Raw genomic sequence first — 14,326 nt, forward strand, 5'->3', positions numbered from 1 at the left:
AAGTCGAAGGCTAGAAATCTTCTAGTTTCTAAGCACAGATTCGACTCAGTTAATTCCCTACATAGTTTAAGATAGGCTCATGGCGGGCTTTGGCAAAGATGGTGTGTAGAAATATGAGTCAAGGTGGAAATTTGTTAAGTATGACTCCTATTTTCAGTCAAATTTGAGAAATAATCTTCTAGTTAAACTCTGTTTATTTGTTTCAATCAAATACTGATTAGTTTAGATTATTTTATTATTATATGACATATGAATTTATCCTATAAATAGACTCTTTTACAACCTTAGATCATACACCCTTTAGAGATTAGAACTCATAACACACTTAGAAAATTTTGTGTTTACGTTTTCAGGGTTCTTTGTTTTCGGGATTTGGGGTTTAGTTTTATCTCCATCTTTTGTACTCTTCGTTCTTTTGCCATTATAGTAAAATTATCTTTGCCCATGGTTTTTTATCCTCTTTGGAAGGGTTTTTCCACGTTAAATTTGTGTGTTCAATTTCTCAATTTATTCCGCTATTTTTGTTACTTGTTGCTTAATCGGGTCGATCCCTAACAGTTTACTAGACTAATAAAATTTTAATAGGATGGCGTGATAGCTCATGTGACAATTCATATATACTTCATTGTTGATGTGGATATTTTTTGTAAAAAAATTTTGAGGTACACATGAACTGTCACACTACTCCTACATCAACACTATTAAAATTTCAAGGATTCAATCAAATTTTGCATAAAAACTAACAATTCCACTAAATTTTAAAAGTTAAAAGTTAAAAGTTAAAATAATAATAAATATTAAATACTAAAGTTTTCATCATACCATTTAAAATTTAACTATAGTTTAGAATGTTTGATGGAATTATATCTATATATACATACATTTCTTAATTAGTGTAAACCCTTAGCCTCAAACTAATTTAATTGGAGGATATTTAATCGCGTTAACAATAATGACACCAACCTCACTAAGATTTGATATATATTTCTTTTCAACTCATGCTTTGGCCCCTCTCTTAATAAGCACTATATGACTACATTCTACCCAATTCGTTTTGAGGGGTGAAAAAAAAAATTCATTAGGGGTGAAATGAAATTTTAAATCTTTCTATATTTTTATAATTTTTAAAAAATTAAATTAAGTTTTTATACTTTTAAGGGGATTAAAGTGTAATTTTACCTTTACTAATTTAAAATTTTAAAATTCTCTAAAAAATTAAAACAAGAAATTTTCATTTTAGGGGGACTGGGGCCCCTACCAGCACCTGGAGTCGCCTCTATTCATTTGCTTTTTCAACAAAAACAAATAAGATTACTCGTTAGCTTTCTAAGTATATATTTTTATCAAAAAAATAATTTTAATATCTTAATAATTTAAGACCTACAATATTTTCTTTAATGAAAAATTAATAATATCTTTTGTATATTTAGTATTTATTTTTAAAATGACTCAAATTTTAACAATAATCTTTTAGAAAAGTTAATACACTTTTTTATACAGAAAAGTTAATTTTAAATATTTTTATAAATTTTAAATTATTTGTTATCATGACATATAAGATAAATAGTGTTAGCATAAAGTATACGTAAACATCCATACAAATTAACATACTAATATCGTTAGAAAATAATATTTTATTTAACATTAAAAAACTATTAGACTCATCAAATTTAAAAAATTAACAAAAATTATCACCATTAAAAATTAAATTTAACATTATACCTAATAATTATTACAACTTCTTATTAGAATAATTATTACATCTAAGACCATGTTATTCAGTAGAAATAACGTCATACAGCAGTTAGCACAGACGGTGCAATTTAACCACGAATTATTTCTTATCCACTGACTGTTTTCATTACTGATTTATTTGTGGAACTTCCACTGGTAAAAGGTGAGAATATTGTAAAACAATAATCTCAAAATTATATTCCAACTTTTAATTGAGTTGTGATGTGATAATTGAATTTTAATTAGATATAATTATATATTAAAATTGTAGTTTTTATGTTTTATGTTTTATTTTTATTCAATTCTAAAATTTATAAAAATAATAATCTATTATTTTCGTGAATAATTCTTTTACATGTAAAACTTAAAATTTAAAATAGTGACATATTATTGTAATGTTAAAATGGTGAAATTGTATTTTATTATTGTAAAAATTTTATTTCATCCTTACTAATGTGATACGTTAAATCATTAATTTAAGTAAAAATTTTAAGTTAAATTTCACATTTGTCTCTATATATTTTTTCTTTTTAAACAATTTAATTCTTTTTCCTTTATTTTTTAAAGTTCATTTTCGTTTTCCTTCTTTTTTTTTTTTGTTTATCGACCAAACAATGTTAAAAAATTCCTTTGAATGCGTAATTCATTTTAAGATTTTGATGTTTAATATGTGTAGAATTTTATTTACACTCTTTTATTTTTATAAATATAGATTTTGAAGAAGTATTGTAAATATGGCTATTGATAAATAGAAAATATATTTTTCTTTTATTCATTTATTTCTCTTGTTGTTATTCTCTTTATTATTTATTTAATAATATGTTACTAATACTATTAGGATCGACCGATTAAACAACAAGTAAAAAATAGCGGAATAATTGAGAAATTGAACACACAAATTTAACATGAAAAACCCTTCCAAAGAGGATAAAAAACCATGGGCAAATATAATTTTATTATAATAACAAAAGAACAAAGAGTACAAAAGATGGAGATAAAAACTAAACCGCGAAAATCTAAAAAAAATCCTCAAAACGTAAACACAAAATTCTCTAAATATGTTATAAGTTCTAATATTTAATTGGTGTATTTTCTAAAGTTATAAAAGAACCTATTTATAGGCTAAATTAGTAGGTCAAATAAACTATGCTAATAAATACTAAATATATTATACTAATAAATGCTAAATCTTCTAAAAAGAAAATATATTTTTTTAACTTAATTTGCAAATAATCTCTTAAAATTTGAGTCACACAACTCTAACAACAATACTCGATTTTTTGTCTAGATTTTGAAAAACAAATTCCTATAGCCACTTTGAGGATAGAACCCATGCGCTCTGTTAATAAATAAAATAATTATGATTTTCTTTAGTTAATCTTATTCGTTTATTTTTTTAATTTTATATTTATATGTATGTATTATGAGTTGGTATTATGACTCATGTATATGTATAAATTGAGAGTTTTATTCATAACTTATTTTTTTAACTGATTTTCATATTGCATATCAAATCCAAAGTGTTACTAAAGATCTTATTCATACGCAACCAGTAAACAAGTAACAATCCCAAAGGCAGGGATTGTTTAATAATAAATCTTCCTAGCCACAAGGATAAGAGGATATTTTTTGTGTGTAGCGAGACCAGGTAGTGCATCAAAGTCTATGTCTTCTTTTGACATCGCAATCGGCATTTCCCAATCGAACTTGTAAAGAAGATTAGCAAGGGCAAGTTCCACTACTGCAACTCCCATATGCATTCCAGGACAAACCCTTCTACCAGCTCCATGAGCTCAAAGTGTTGGCCTTTGTAGTCAATGGGACTACCAATGAACCTTTCAGGATAAAACTCTTCTGGATTTTCCCAAGTTTCAGGGTCTTTTCCTATTGCCCATGCGTTCACATAAACTAAGGTTTTGGCAGGTATATCGTACCCGCCTATGTTGCACTTTCGGAGTGTTTCTCGTGGCACTAACAATGGAGCTATCGATTGCAATCTGAAGGTTTCTTTTATCACAGCTTTTAAGTAAGTCAAATCTCGAGTATCATCTTCATTTACAAAACCTTTTTGTCCAACCAAATTCCTTATTTCTGCTTGAGTTTTCTTCAAACATTTTGGATTTTTCATTAGGAAGCTCATCACCCATATCACAGTGGCTGAAGATGTGTCTGTTCCACCGATAAACACATTCTGCATGGAAAACAAAGGGTTATATATACGTACAAAGTGTGAGGCTCAAAAGTTAATTAATGATAGAAAGTTTTGAGTAGAGATGAAATGACCATAAGAATAGCTTTTATCTGATCGATAGTCAGATCAAATGAAAAGTCGTGATCCTTCCATGTTTGTAGTAGCACGTCGAGTATGTCCTCTTGTTGCGGTTTTAGCCTATTAGGATCCAGATGTTCATCAATGAGTTGTTGATAAAAAGTATCAAGTTCTTTGAATGTTTTTTCAAGACGACTATGCAATCCAGTGAATCTATCGAGCCAACCCATGTAAGGAAAGTAGTCAGAACAACTGAAGCTTGAGAATATGGCTTGACTTTCATTAAGCAGCTCATGGAATCTGCTTCTTTCGGCTCCTTCTTCGTCATACCTCTTGCCGAAGGCTATTCTACAAATTATTGTACTGGAAAGGCACATCATTGATTCACTCAAGTTGACAGGTTTAGAATCAACAGATAATTTGGATATTTTTTCAATCAAGCGAGCAACTTCACCTTCTCGGATGGGACGATACTGTTGCATTCCGCTAAAGAGATGTACAACACATATTTTCCTCATCTCCCTCCAGTAGTCATTATACGGTGAAAAAGCCAAATCCGAGCCATTATAAGATAATTTATGACTACAAGTTGATGCGGTCTACTGCAAAAGTCAAGGTCATGGGTTTTCATAACCTCTTTAGCCATTTTTGCTGAAGAAACTACAAGGATTGGCTTAAACCCAAATCGCAAGTACACGAGAGAACCATACTTTTGAGAGAGTTTGCTAAGAAAAATATGAGGGGCTGAGTTATCAAACAGCTGTATATGTAAGTGACCAATCAAAGGAAGAGAAGGAGGGCTAGGGGGAAGACGATTAGAATTGCCATGTTTTAGGAGAATGAACAGGAACAAGGAGAGTGGTAGAAGAAAGACCAAAAACACTACTATTGCCATTGTAATCTACTCAATGAATCAGTTTGAAAGTTGAGAGGGATGCTCCTCCCCTTATATAAGAAACTGAGAGCCATAACCCTGTGGTGCTCATTGACCATTGTGGTTAATTAAGATATATCTTGTAACGCCCCAAAATTTTAATTTTTGGTATTGTGAATGTGTGACACAAATATTTGTTAGCTTTAGTAGTTATGTGTTCTGGGAGTGTTTGGGAGGTCCCAAGTTGAAGCCAAAATTTGGGCAAAATTTGATATTTTTATGAATAAGCCCTATCTTTAGTCAGTAGGGTTTTAAGTAAAAGTTGGCAAATAATTAACAAAACAGGCCTGTTGGTTTGGTGAATAAGTGGAGTGTTTGTGTGAGGGAGGTCATGAGTTTGAATTTTTGAGACGGAAATGGTTGTATTTTTGCTCCTAATTTCGGTAAGAGTTGTGCTGAACTGGGTTTCTGAGTGGTGGATGTGTGGTGGGAAGTGAGGAAGCAATATTAGGAGTGAATTAGGGGATTATGAGGGACAATATCCAAAATCTGATCACTTTTTCCTTTTTCAAAAAAAGAGAGTTATTTCTCTCTCCATCTTTCTGACGTTTTCTCTCCCCCATCTCTGCCAAAATTTTCTTCCTCTTTATTTCTTACTCGATTATCTTTTCTTTTCTTTCCTCTACTACTGCTGAAATTCCCTTGTTTCCCCTAAACCATTCTTTCCTCTTGATTTCGTAGCTTTAAGCAGCACTTGTGCAAATTCAGTAAGTTGTTGTGTATCATTTTAAGATATTATTTTGCGTTCAATAGTCTAATTCCGGGGTGTTGGCAGTAGCATTTCGCGAAGATTAAGGTTCTCATCGTGATTTTCGTAAATGTACCGATTTGAAGTTTTGCGGTAAGTGTTCATCGTTTTACGGGTAAGTATTTTCATTTCGGGATTTTGATTAATCACAAGGTAAGACTGATTATGGTGTTATTTGTTCAATTATAGGCTTTGGAGTGCTTGGGGACTGTTTTACCATCAAACAAAACCAGCTGTGTACCCGAAACAAAAAAATAAGGGATTCGGCAAAAAGCCAAAATTGCTTGTTGTTTGGACAGCAGCAGTAGGCTAATTTTGAAAAATCACCACAAATTGTGGAAATCGAATTAGAGGATGAAAAAATATGGGATTAAAAATATTTGAGTCTAGTTTCTCATGGTAGAAACAAAGTAAGCAAAAGAATTTCATATTATGAGATATTTGAATTTTAGTGAGACAAGGTCAGAATGATTTTGGAATCCTCTGTCCTGAATTTGGAAAATTATTAAAAATTGTATAAAAATAATTATGGGTTAGAATTTACATGTTTAAAATCCTTAATGAGTCTCTTTTCAAGAGAAACAAATGGGAACATTATCTGAATTCTGTATGAGAAGATAATTAATTTTTAGTTTAAAAGGTCAAAATTGTTAGACAGCAGAACAGGGGAAATATAAAGAATAAACTGTACTTATTGGTTAAACCAAAAATTCTAAAAATTTTATGGTAAAAAGATATGTGAGTTTATTTTTAGGAAAAATTTGTAGATCTTAATTTAGAATTTTGTAGCTTAAGATACAAATAATTTAGTAACAGTGACTCAAGTAGACAGCTTTGAAGGATCATATAAGTAAATAGTGGAAACACATATGAAAAATTAACTAGCACGGGTTATATTAAAATGGATCATGAGGCCAATGCCAAATTGGGTCGTGTGGGGCACACGGGCATGTGGGCACACACGGGCGAACATCATGGGCTTGTAGGCCCATTTTCACTGTTTGACTAATAAGGTTGCACTGGTCGCTCAAGTCGACTGTGAACCCACTGTAGGGTCGGTAAGTTTACCTAGACCCTTAATTGACTGAAATGACTGTATGACTGATATGATTAAACCTGATGATGTCCCACTGATTTGATACTGTATGCCCTGTTTACATACATGATATTATGTTATAGCATGTCATATCTATATATTGCATTGCATTGGGTTGGGGGATTATTATATTTGGAGGAAGTGTACTGAAAGGCTCTTAAGCCTAACATACTAGCAGCTCAGCTACAAATTACTATTTTGTGCCTCTTCCGGTAATTCCTTGGAGTGTAGGGATGGGTGGGTTGATTATATCCCCACATGGAGTGTAGGGTTGGACGGAGATGGTGTGTAGAGGCTGAATGGGTAGGATTTTTGTGACTGCATGTCTGTTACTGCTTCTGATATTGTGATGAGCTAAAGCCCTACTGCATGACTGTTTTTGTACTAAGATGGGCTAAGGCCTACACTGGACTGATACAAATACTGAAAAGGGCTTAAGCCCAGACTATGATTATTTGTTTACTGTTTGTTCATTTGTATGGGGATTACACACTGGGTTTACGTAAACTCACCCCTTCTGTTTAATCTGTACAGGTAATCCCCAGATATAGGCGGATAGGTGCAGCGGAGGACTCAGTGGTGGCCACACGACTTCTTTTACATTGTTTACTACCTATTTATGATTTTACTTTTATTTGGGAGTATTTTGCTGTAATTATGACCTTTATGAATTTTGATTTAAAATTTGGATTTTATACAGTTTTATGATTTAAACCTGCTAGTATTAGGTAAAACTCGGGTTTTCAAATGAAATTAATGTTTTATAAAAAATACCACGAATACGCAAACTGTTTAAAAGATTCCGCAATAAAAAAATGTTTTGAAATTGAATAACAATTTGTAAATGAATAATATTTTGGAAACGATCGACACGATTTGAAATTAACATAAGGTAATGAAAAAATGGTTAAATAGAAAAGGGAATTTAGCGACGATATTTTTTTTCGAAAAGCACTACCTTGTGACATCATCAGATTCGACCATAACGTCTAGGCCGTGTTTAGGGTGTTACATCTCTTCATGGCCAAGAGTAGCGAGGGAGAATAAGTTTCAACCAACTTTGCGTCTGTAGTATAAATCATGAAAGATGCAATGTATTGTAGAAATTAAGCTTCGTATTACGTATTTAGCTTAAAAATGGTAACAAATGATTAAAAAAAATATTTAGCTTAGCAAGGATTGTTCAACATTCATTCTATTACATGTTACACAAATTAAAATAAAATAAAATAAAAATACCAATAAGGGATTGAAAAAAGTGAAAATGAATTATTGTTCGGCCATTTGGATTAAGCTCAAATATTGAAATCGACATTGTAGGAAGAATTTTACCTGAATATAATCTTGACCCAAATATGACTAGATTCAAATCATAAAACGGAAAAGGATACTTGTAATTATACTAAAATAATAATACTTCTTTTTCTCCTTCGTTTTTTACTTTGAATTTTTAAAAGAATATATAATTGTTTTAAATTTAAATTATGTATTTAGAGGGTTGGATTTTATTTGGGTTGATTGAGGGAAAAATAAGCTGTTTTGTTTTTGTTTTCTCTCCTTGTGCTAGGTTTTTTGCTTTGAATTTTCTAAAAGAATATATAGCCATTTAGATTTAAATAATGTATTTATAGGGTTTGATTTTATTTTGGTTGATTTAGATTTTTTGTTATATTATACGTCAATAATGATAGTAGGAATGATTGCAAAATAATAAGAAAGAAAAATAAGAACACGTAGATTGTACGTGGAAAACTCTTTTCGAGAAAAATCATTGGCAAAGGAGGAGAAATTCATTAAGGTTGAAAAACAACAATACAAGAGGTTTTCAACTACACACATTTTAAGGGTTAAGTAACCCTATTATAATCAATGTCTAATAAAATAAGTATAGCTCCCCACAGATCCCCTATTTTGCCTCTCCATTTTATTTCTTTAACAAGTAAGTTGCACCTTGAACTTTTCAGGCCGGATCAAACAGGATCTGGGTCACACAACTCTAGCAGTACTTGTATAGTGAAAAACTTTTCAGGCCAATCATAAAGTATAAATGTTTTGCTGAAATTATCATGGATTAAAATATGACACCATATACTATGTTATAATTTTTTTCACTAATTAATTAAGAGATAAATAATAAAAAAATTATATTATCACTAATTAAATTAAATTCATTAAGTGATAATATTAAATAGTATTTAATCTTTAATTAATTAAAGGGTAAATTACAACAATAGTCACTCAACTTTGGGGTAACTAACAAAACAGTAACTCAGGTCTCAATTCAGTCACTCAAGTTTTGAAAAATAGCAAAACTATCACTAATGTTATCAAAAAGTGACAAATTTGTCACTCATTAAAGTTTTCTATTACAAACCTAATGGTACAGGTGACGTGACCAGTTAACTAGTTGGCGTGGCAAGTTAACTTGTCACGTTGGAAAAGGAAAAGTTAGTGACTATTTTTTCGTCCTTTTTTGTTTTTAATAAATGGCCCAACATTTTTACTTTTTACATAAATGGCCCAATATGTTTATACTTCTTCTTATTCTCCATATACTTCTTCTTCTTCTCCATCCCAAGAATCTTGTTGTCAATGCCTCTGCCACAACCATCTTTGGCATTACCATCGTTGACCTCCAAACCACCACCACCTTATCTCAATTATTCAATCACCCATTCAACAATCAACAACCTAGATTTAAAGATGTTTGGGAAGCACCTAAGAAGAGCTCACCTTGTTCAAGCCTTGAAGAAAAAATGGTTCCTGCCAAAGAAAAGAAGAATTAAGGAATGGGAAGTGACGAGAAATTCAACTGGGTTGGACTTGCTGAAAGGGAACTCAAGATTGAACGGGTTATTGGCATTAAGAGATTTGTGCGAAGCAATGAAGGTAGAGGTGTTGGCATCGCGGAATCAATCAAATGAGAAAGATTTAGAGGAAGAGTAAATGAAGGTTGGGAGAAGGGATTGTTTGGAAGAATCCGAAAGCAAAGCCATTGCTGCAAAATTTGAGAAAACAAAAAACATGTCAAAAATTTACCCATCTATTTGAGAACAAAAAACATGTCAAAATTTTGAGCAATTAAAATGCCCCCATCTACCATCTCCATTGTTAAATATAGATGAAATTTTGGCTACCACTTCTCCTCTATGGGGCTTTGGTAATGACCTAAAAAGTGCAGGCATTGGAAATTGAATTAACGGGCCTTCATTTTAGTGAAACGGGTTTCATAAATATTTTTAATAAATATTTACGAAGTTAATTGTGTGATCAATTAGGTTTTGGTTAGGTGAATTTGACTTAATTAGGAGTAATTATGAAAAAGAATTAAATTGCAATAGAGATAAAAGTTTAATTATAGATTAAAGAAAGTTAAAAGGACCAAATAGGTAATAATGCCATCAGCCTAAATTGAGGCGGCATAACAAAACAAATATCTAAGATATTTTTAATTTAACATATATATTATATATTATGTTTATTTAATTAATAAGTATGTTGTTATATTATATTATTATAATATTATATTATTATATATATAAAGCAAATGAAATAAAGGAAAGAAAGAAACAGAACTTTAAGCATGGACGAAACAGAGAAGAAACAGGTGAGAAAGAAAGAAAGAAAAAGAAAAGGGGAAATTTGGGGTTTCAAGGTTGAAAGTTAATTTGGTAAGTCAATTTAATCCCTTTTCTCTTAGTTTTGATGTTTTTGGAATCCTAGAACAAAGTATTATTGGATTTATGTTGAAATATTGTAAGATATTATATATTTTTAGACATGGTTCATGTTGGAAAAGATGATGAATTAGGGTTTAAATTGATTTAATTTCAAGTTAGAAGCTAGTAAAGGATTAAATTGTAAAATAAAGTGTAAATTTTGAATAGTAGGGACTAAATTGAAAGAATCTCAAAATTAGGGATTTATGGTAAAATTGAATAATTAAAATGAGTTTATAGTATGAATTAAAGAGAGAATAAGGAGTTAGATTGGGAAAATAAAATTAGTATTGATAAGGGATTAGATTAGAATTTAGGTAAAGTTTATGTATAAATGAAAATATTTTGATGAAATTGTGTATTAATGATTTTTAATTGTTTAATTACGTAGCTAATGTCGTGCAAGAGTCATTGTCCGAGCAAGGAAAGGAAAAGGTGGACAAGAAGTGACTCGAGAGAAATTTTGGTTTGTATTACCATAATTCGAATTTAATTATTAATTGTTAAAATTTAAATTAATATACATGATAAGCAAATTGAGGTAAGTATCATGATTGAATTGAATGATAAATACGTATTGGTATTGAATTTATTAATAGCGATTGTTGAATTTTGAATAATATGTTTAGTAAATAAAAATAAGGTGAATATCGATATTGAATTAAATGATATTGAATTGTATGTGAATTGAATGGAAATTACTAGTGATATGATATAAATTAAAAGAATTAATGTGGTATTGAAATGCATATTGGATTGAAAAATTGATTTGAATTGTGAACATGAGAAATTCTGAATTGAGTGAAATTGAAATGTGATTATTGAATAGAAATTGAAATGGTTTGAATTGAATTATTGAACTATTGTGGCATTGAACTGGAATATTGAAATTGGTGATGGATATGGATTTTATTGGAGTTTAATTGAGAAAGTGGAAATTGATATGTGAGACTGACACTGAACTGAATTATGGAATATTGAATATTGTATTTGAGTACTGAATTGAATTGTGAAATTACTGAATATTGTTATGTGTACTGCATTGAACTATGAAATTGTTGAAGTAATGAATTACTACAATACTGTGAAACTGATTGAAATAAGGAATTATAATTGCTACTGAACTAAGATGGAAATTGTACTGAAAAGTGAATTAAATACCCTATTAACTAGTCGGGCTAGTCGGATATAGTTGGCATGCCATAGGATATGGAAGAGTACGGGGTTTTTGCCGGCTTACTGATCAGGCATTTATATGCTGACTGCTATTACTATTACCGATTCAACACTTTGTGTGTCAAATACTATTATCATATCACATGATTCAGCACTTTGTGTGTAGAATATCGTTATTGTTATCTGCTACTTCTTCGATTCGATCGGTACTATATACCGCTTTAGGCACAATGTCTTTGATCTTGGTGTGTTTGGTTGGATCCGTGTATCCGTCAAAGTCCGAGTTAAGTTAATAGGGGTAAATGAATAATTTTGATAATATAAATTTTATTGAATGATCTTGAAAATGAATTGAAATGAGATATTAAATTGAGATGTAGAAATGAAATGTATGTACCATGGGTTCAAGAAATAGATAATGATATAGTTTATGAAATGTTTTGGTAGTATGAGATGATGTAAAATTCTAAGTGAAGAAAAGCAAATTGAAATAACTATTGTTGAAAAAATGAGAAGTGAAAATAAAATGATTTGAAATAGTGAAATAATATGTGAATTTAATTGAATACAAGTTATTGAAATTTATTTATGGATTTAATGTATAAATTGAGTGTTAAAGCTATTATAAGTGTAAATTGATTATAAATGAACCCATCGAATTGAAAGATAGTTATTATTATTGTTGTTGTTGAAACAAGTTGATTTAATGTATTAAATGTTTATTGAAAGATTATTAGCATAAATTGGATATGCATATTTATTTGTATAATGTTATAAATTTGAATTATGGTAATACCACTGAGTATACCCATACTCAGCGTACGGTTGTTTCCGTGCGCAAGTTAGTAGAAAGCCAGTGTTCGGTCCAGCATCCAGAGTAATCCCGACCTCAGAGAAATTTTAGTGATGTATATTTGTTTTGATAATGTGGCATGTACCTAGGTGATGTATAGGTTAAGTATAAGAGTTTTGTGATTATGGTTGTAGAATGATGTTTAAATTGGTTATAAATATATAAATGGAACTAAAAAGACATATTTGATACAAGTATGAAATGATAATAACCCAGTCCACTTTTGAAATGAAATTTGGGCCTTGAGAGTCCAATAAAGGGACTTAATGATTAAAGTATGCTATGTTTGTTATTTACTTATGAATTGCTCTTAAATTGACCGATATATTCTATAATGCCTCATAGCCTTGTTCCGGCGATGGTTTGGGGTTAGGGGGTGTTACAGCTTTCTTCTCCTCTATAGAAGAAATCAAAATTTGAGAAACCTGAATGAGATTTTGGATTGATGGATTCTGTGATTTGAAAGTGGGTTTAAGGAGCCTTGAAGGTAATGGTGATACACCATTGGTGATGAGTAGAGCTTTGGAAATTTTTTCTTCTTCTTTTTCTTCTTCGTCCTCCTCCTCATCCTCTTCTTTTTCCTCCTCCTCCTCCTCAGCCCAGCTAGGGTTTTAAATTGAGGCTATTTACACAATAGGATGCCATGTCACTTTTCCGTTACGTCTGTAACGGAAAATGGTTAAAATGACTATTTTGTTATTTTTCAAAAGTTGAGTGAATGAATTAAAACTTGAGTGACTGTTTTGTCAGCTACACCAAAGTTGAATGACTATTGGTGTAATTTACCCTTAATTAAATTAATATGAAGTAAATAATAAATAAAGTAGTTTAGATATTTGTGGATCACTCAAATGAAGAGTTTATATTCGAATGAACATTCTTTTATTTGAATGAATGATGCTATAAAAGGGTCACCTCTAAACCATTCAACAAAACTTCACAAGTTAAAAAATCTAGAAGTTCAAGTGCAAGATGCATTTAATTTTTGTTATTTAATAAATTTTTTATTTAATATAATTTATGTAAGTAATTATTATCAAAATATAATTCAAATATAAAAAATATTTAATAATAAAAGTATTAAAATAGTAATTAATGTAAGTATAAAATATTTAAAAATTATATTTAATACATTTAAAAGATGGACATGTTACATGTAACACCATGACATCCCTCGAGATGTGAATAATGTTGATTCGGGTTAACATGTGTTCAAAATTTCTGGAATAGATAAAATAGAATTATTAATATTAGCGGACAAGGTAATAGGAGTATTATAAGAAATTAAAAGACTTTTGAATTTAAGAAAATTGATTTAAGGAATGAAATAAATTGTAAAAGTGTGAAAAGTGTTGGGTCGTAGTGTAAAAATAAAAAATAAAAAATGACTAGATTAAATAAATGAAAAAAAAGCAAGGTCTTGGAGTGTAATTTCTTCATTTAAGTACAAAAAGGAGTGGATGATGTTGGAAGTAGATAAGCATTGTACATGTGACATGGAGATTATTGGAATTTTATTAATTAAAAAAGTGAATCGATGAATATTGGAAAGGTGTTGAAAAAAAGGGATAAATCACAAAATTATATGTTAAAAACTTAATGTCAATAATAGCAATGTAAAAATATCGCAAAGAAAAAAACTATAAAACAAATAAATTTTACGTGAAAACCTTTTCGGGGAAAAATCACAGGTAAAGGAGAAGAAAATTCACTAATGTCGAATTTGAATGATACAAAAGGAGTTTTGACCACATCTATTTATAGGTTAAAAAGAAACCTAAATCTAATATATGCTAA

The 14,326-nt window shown here is 30.1% G+C and overlaps 1 pseudogene; it reads right to left on the reverse strand.

The window, feature by feature from the left end:
- Positions 1–3,292: 3,292 nt before the first annotated feature.
- The window catches only part of LOC105787614 (cytochrome P450 83B1-like), a 48,038-nt pseudogene continuing 37,004 nt past the window's right edge, over positions 3,293–14,326 (reverse strand).

This window comes from Gossypium raimondii, chromosome 2 (genome assembly GCF_025698545.1).
Source record: "Gossypium raimondii isolate GPD5lz chromosome 2, ASM2569854v1, whole genome shotgun sequence".
In the NCBI taxonomy this organism is placed as follows: Eukaryota; Viridiplantae; Streptophyta; class Magnoliopsida; order Malvales; family Malvaceae; genus Gossypium; species Gossypium raimondii.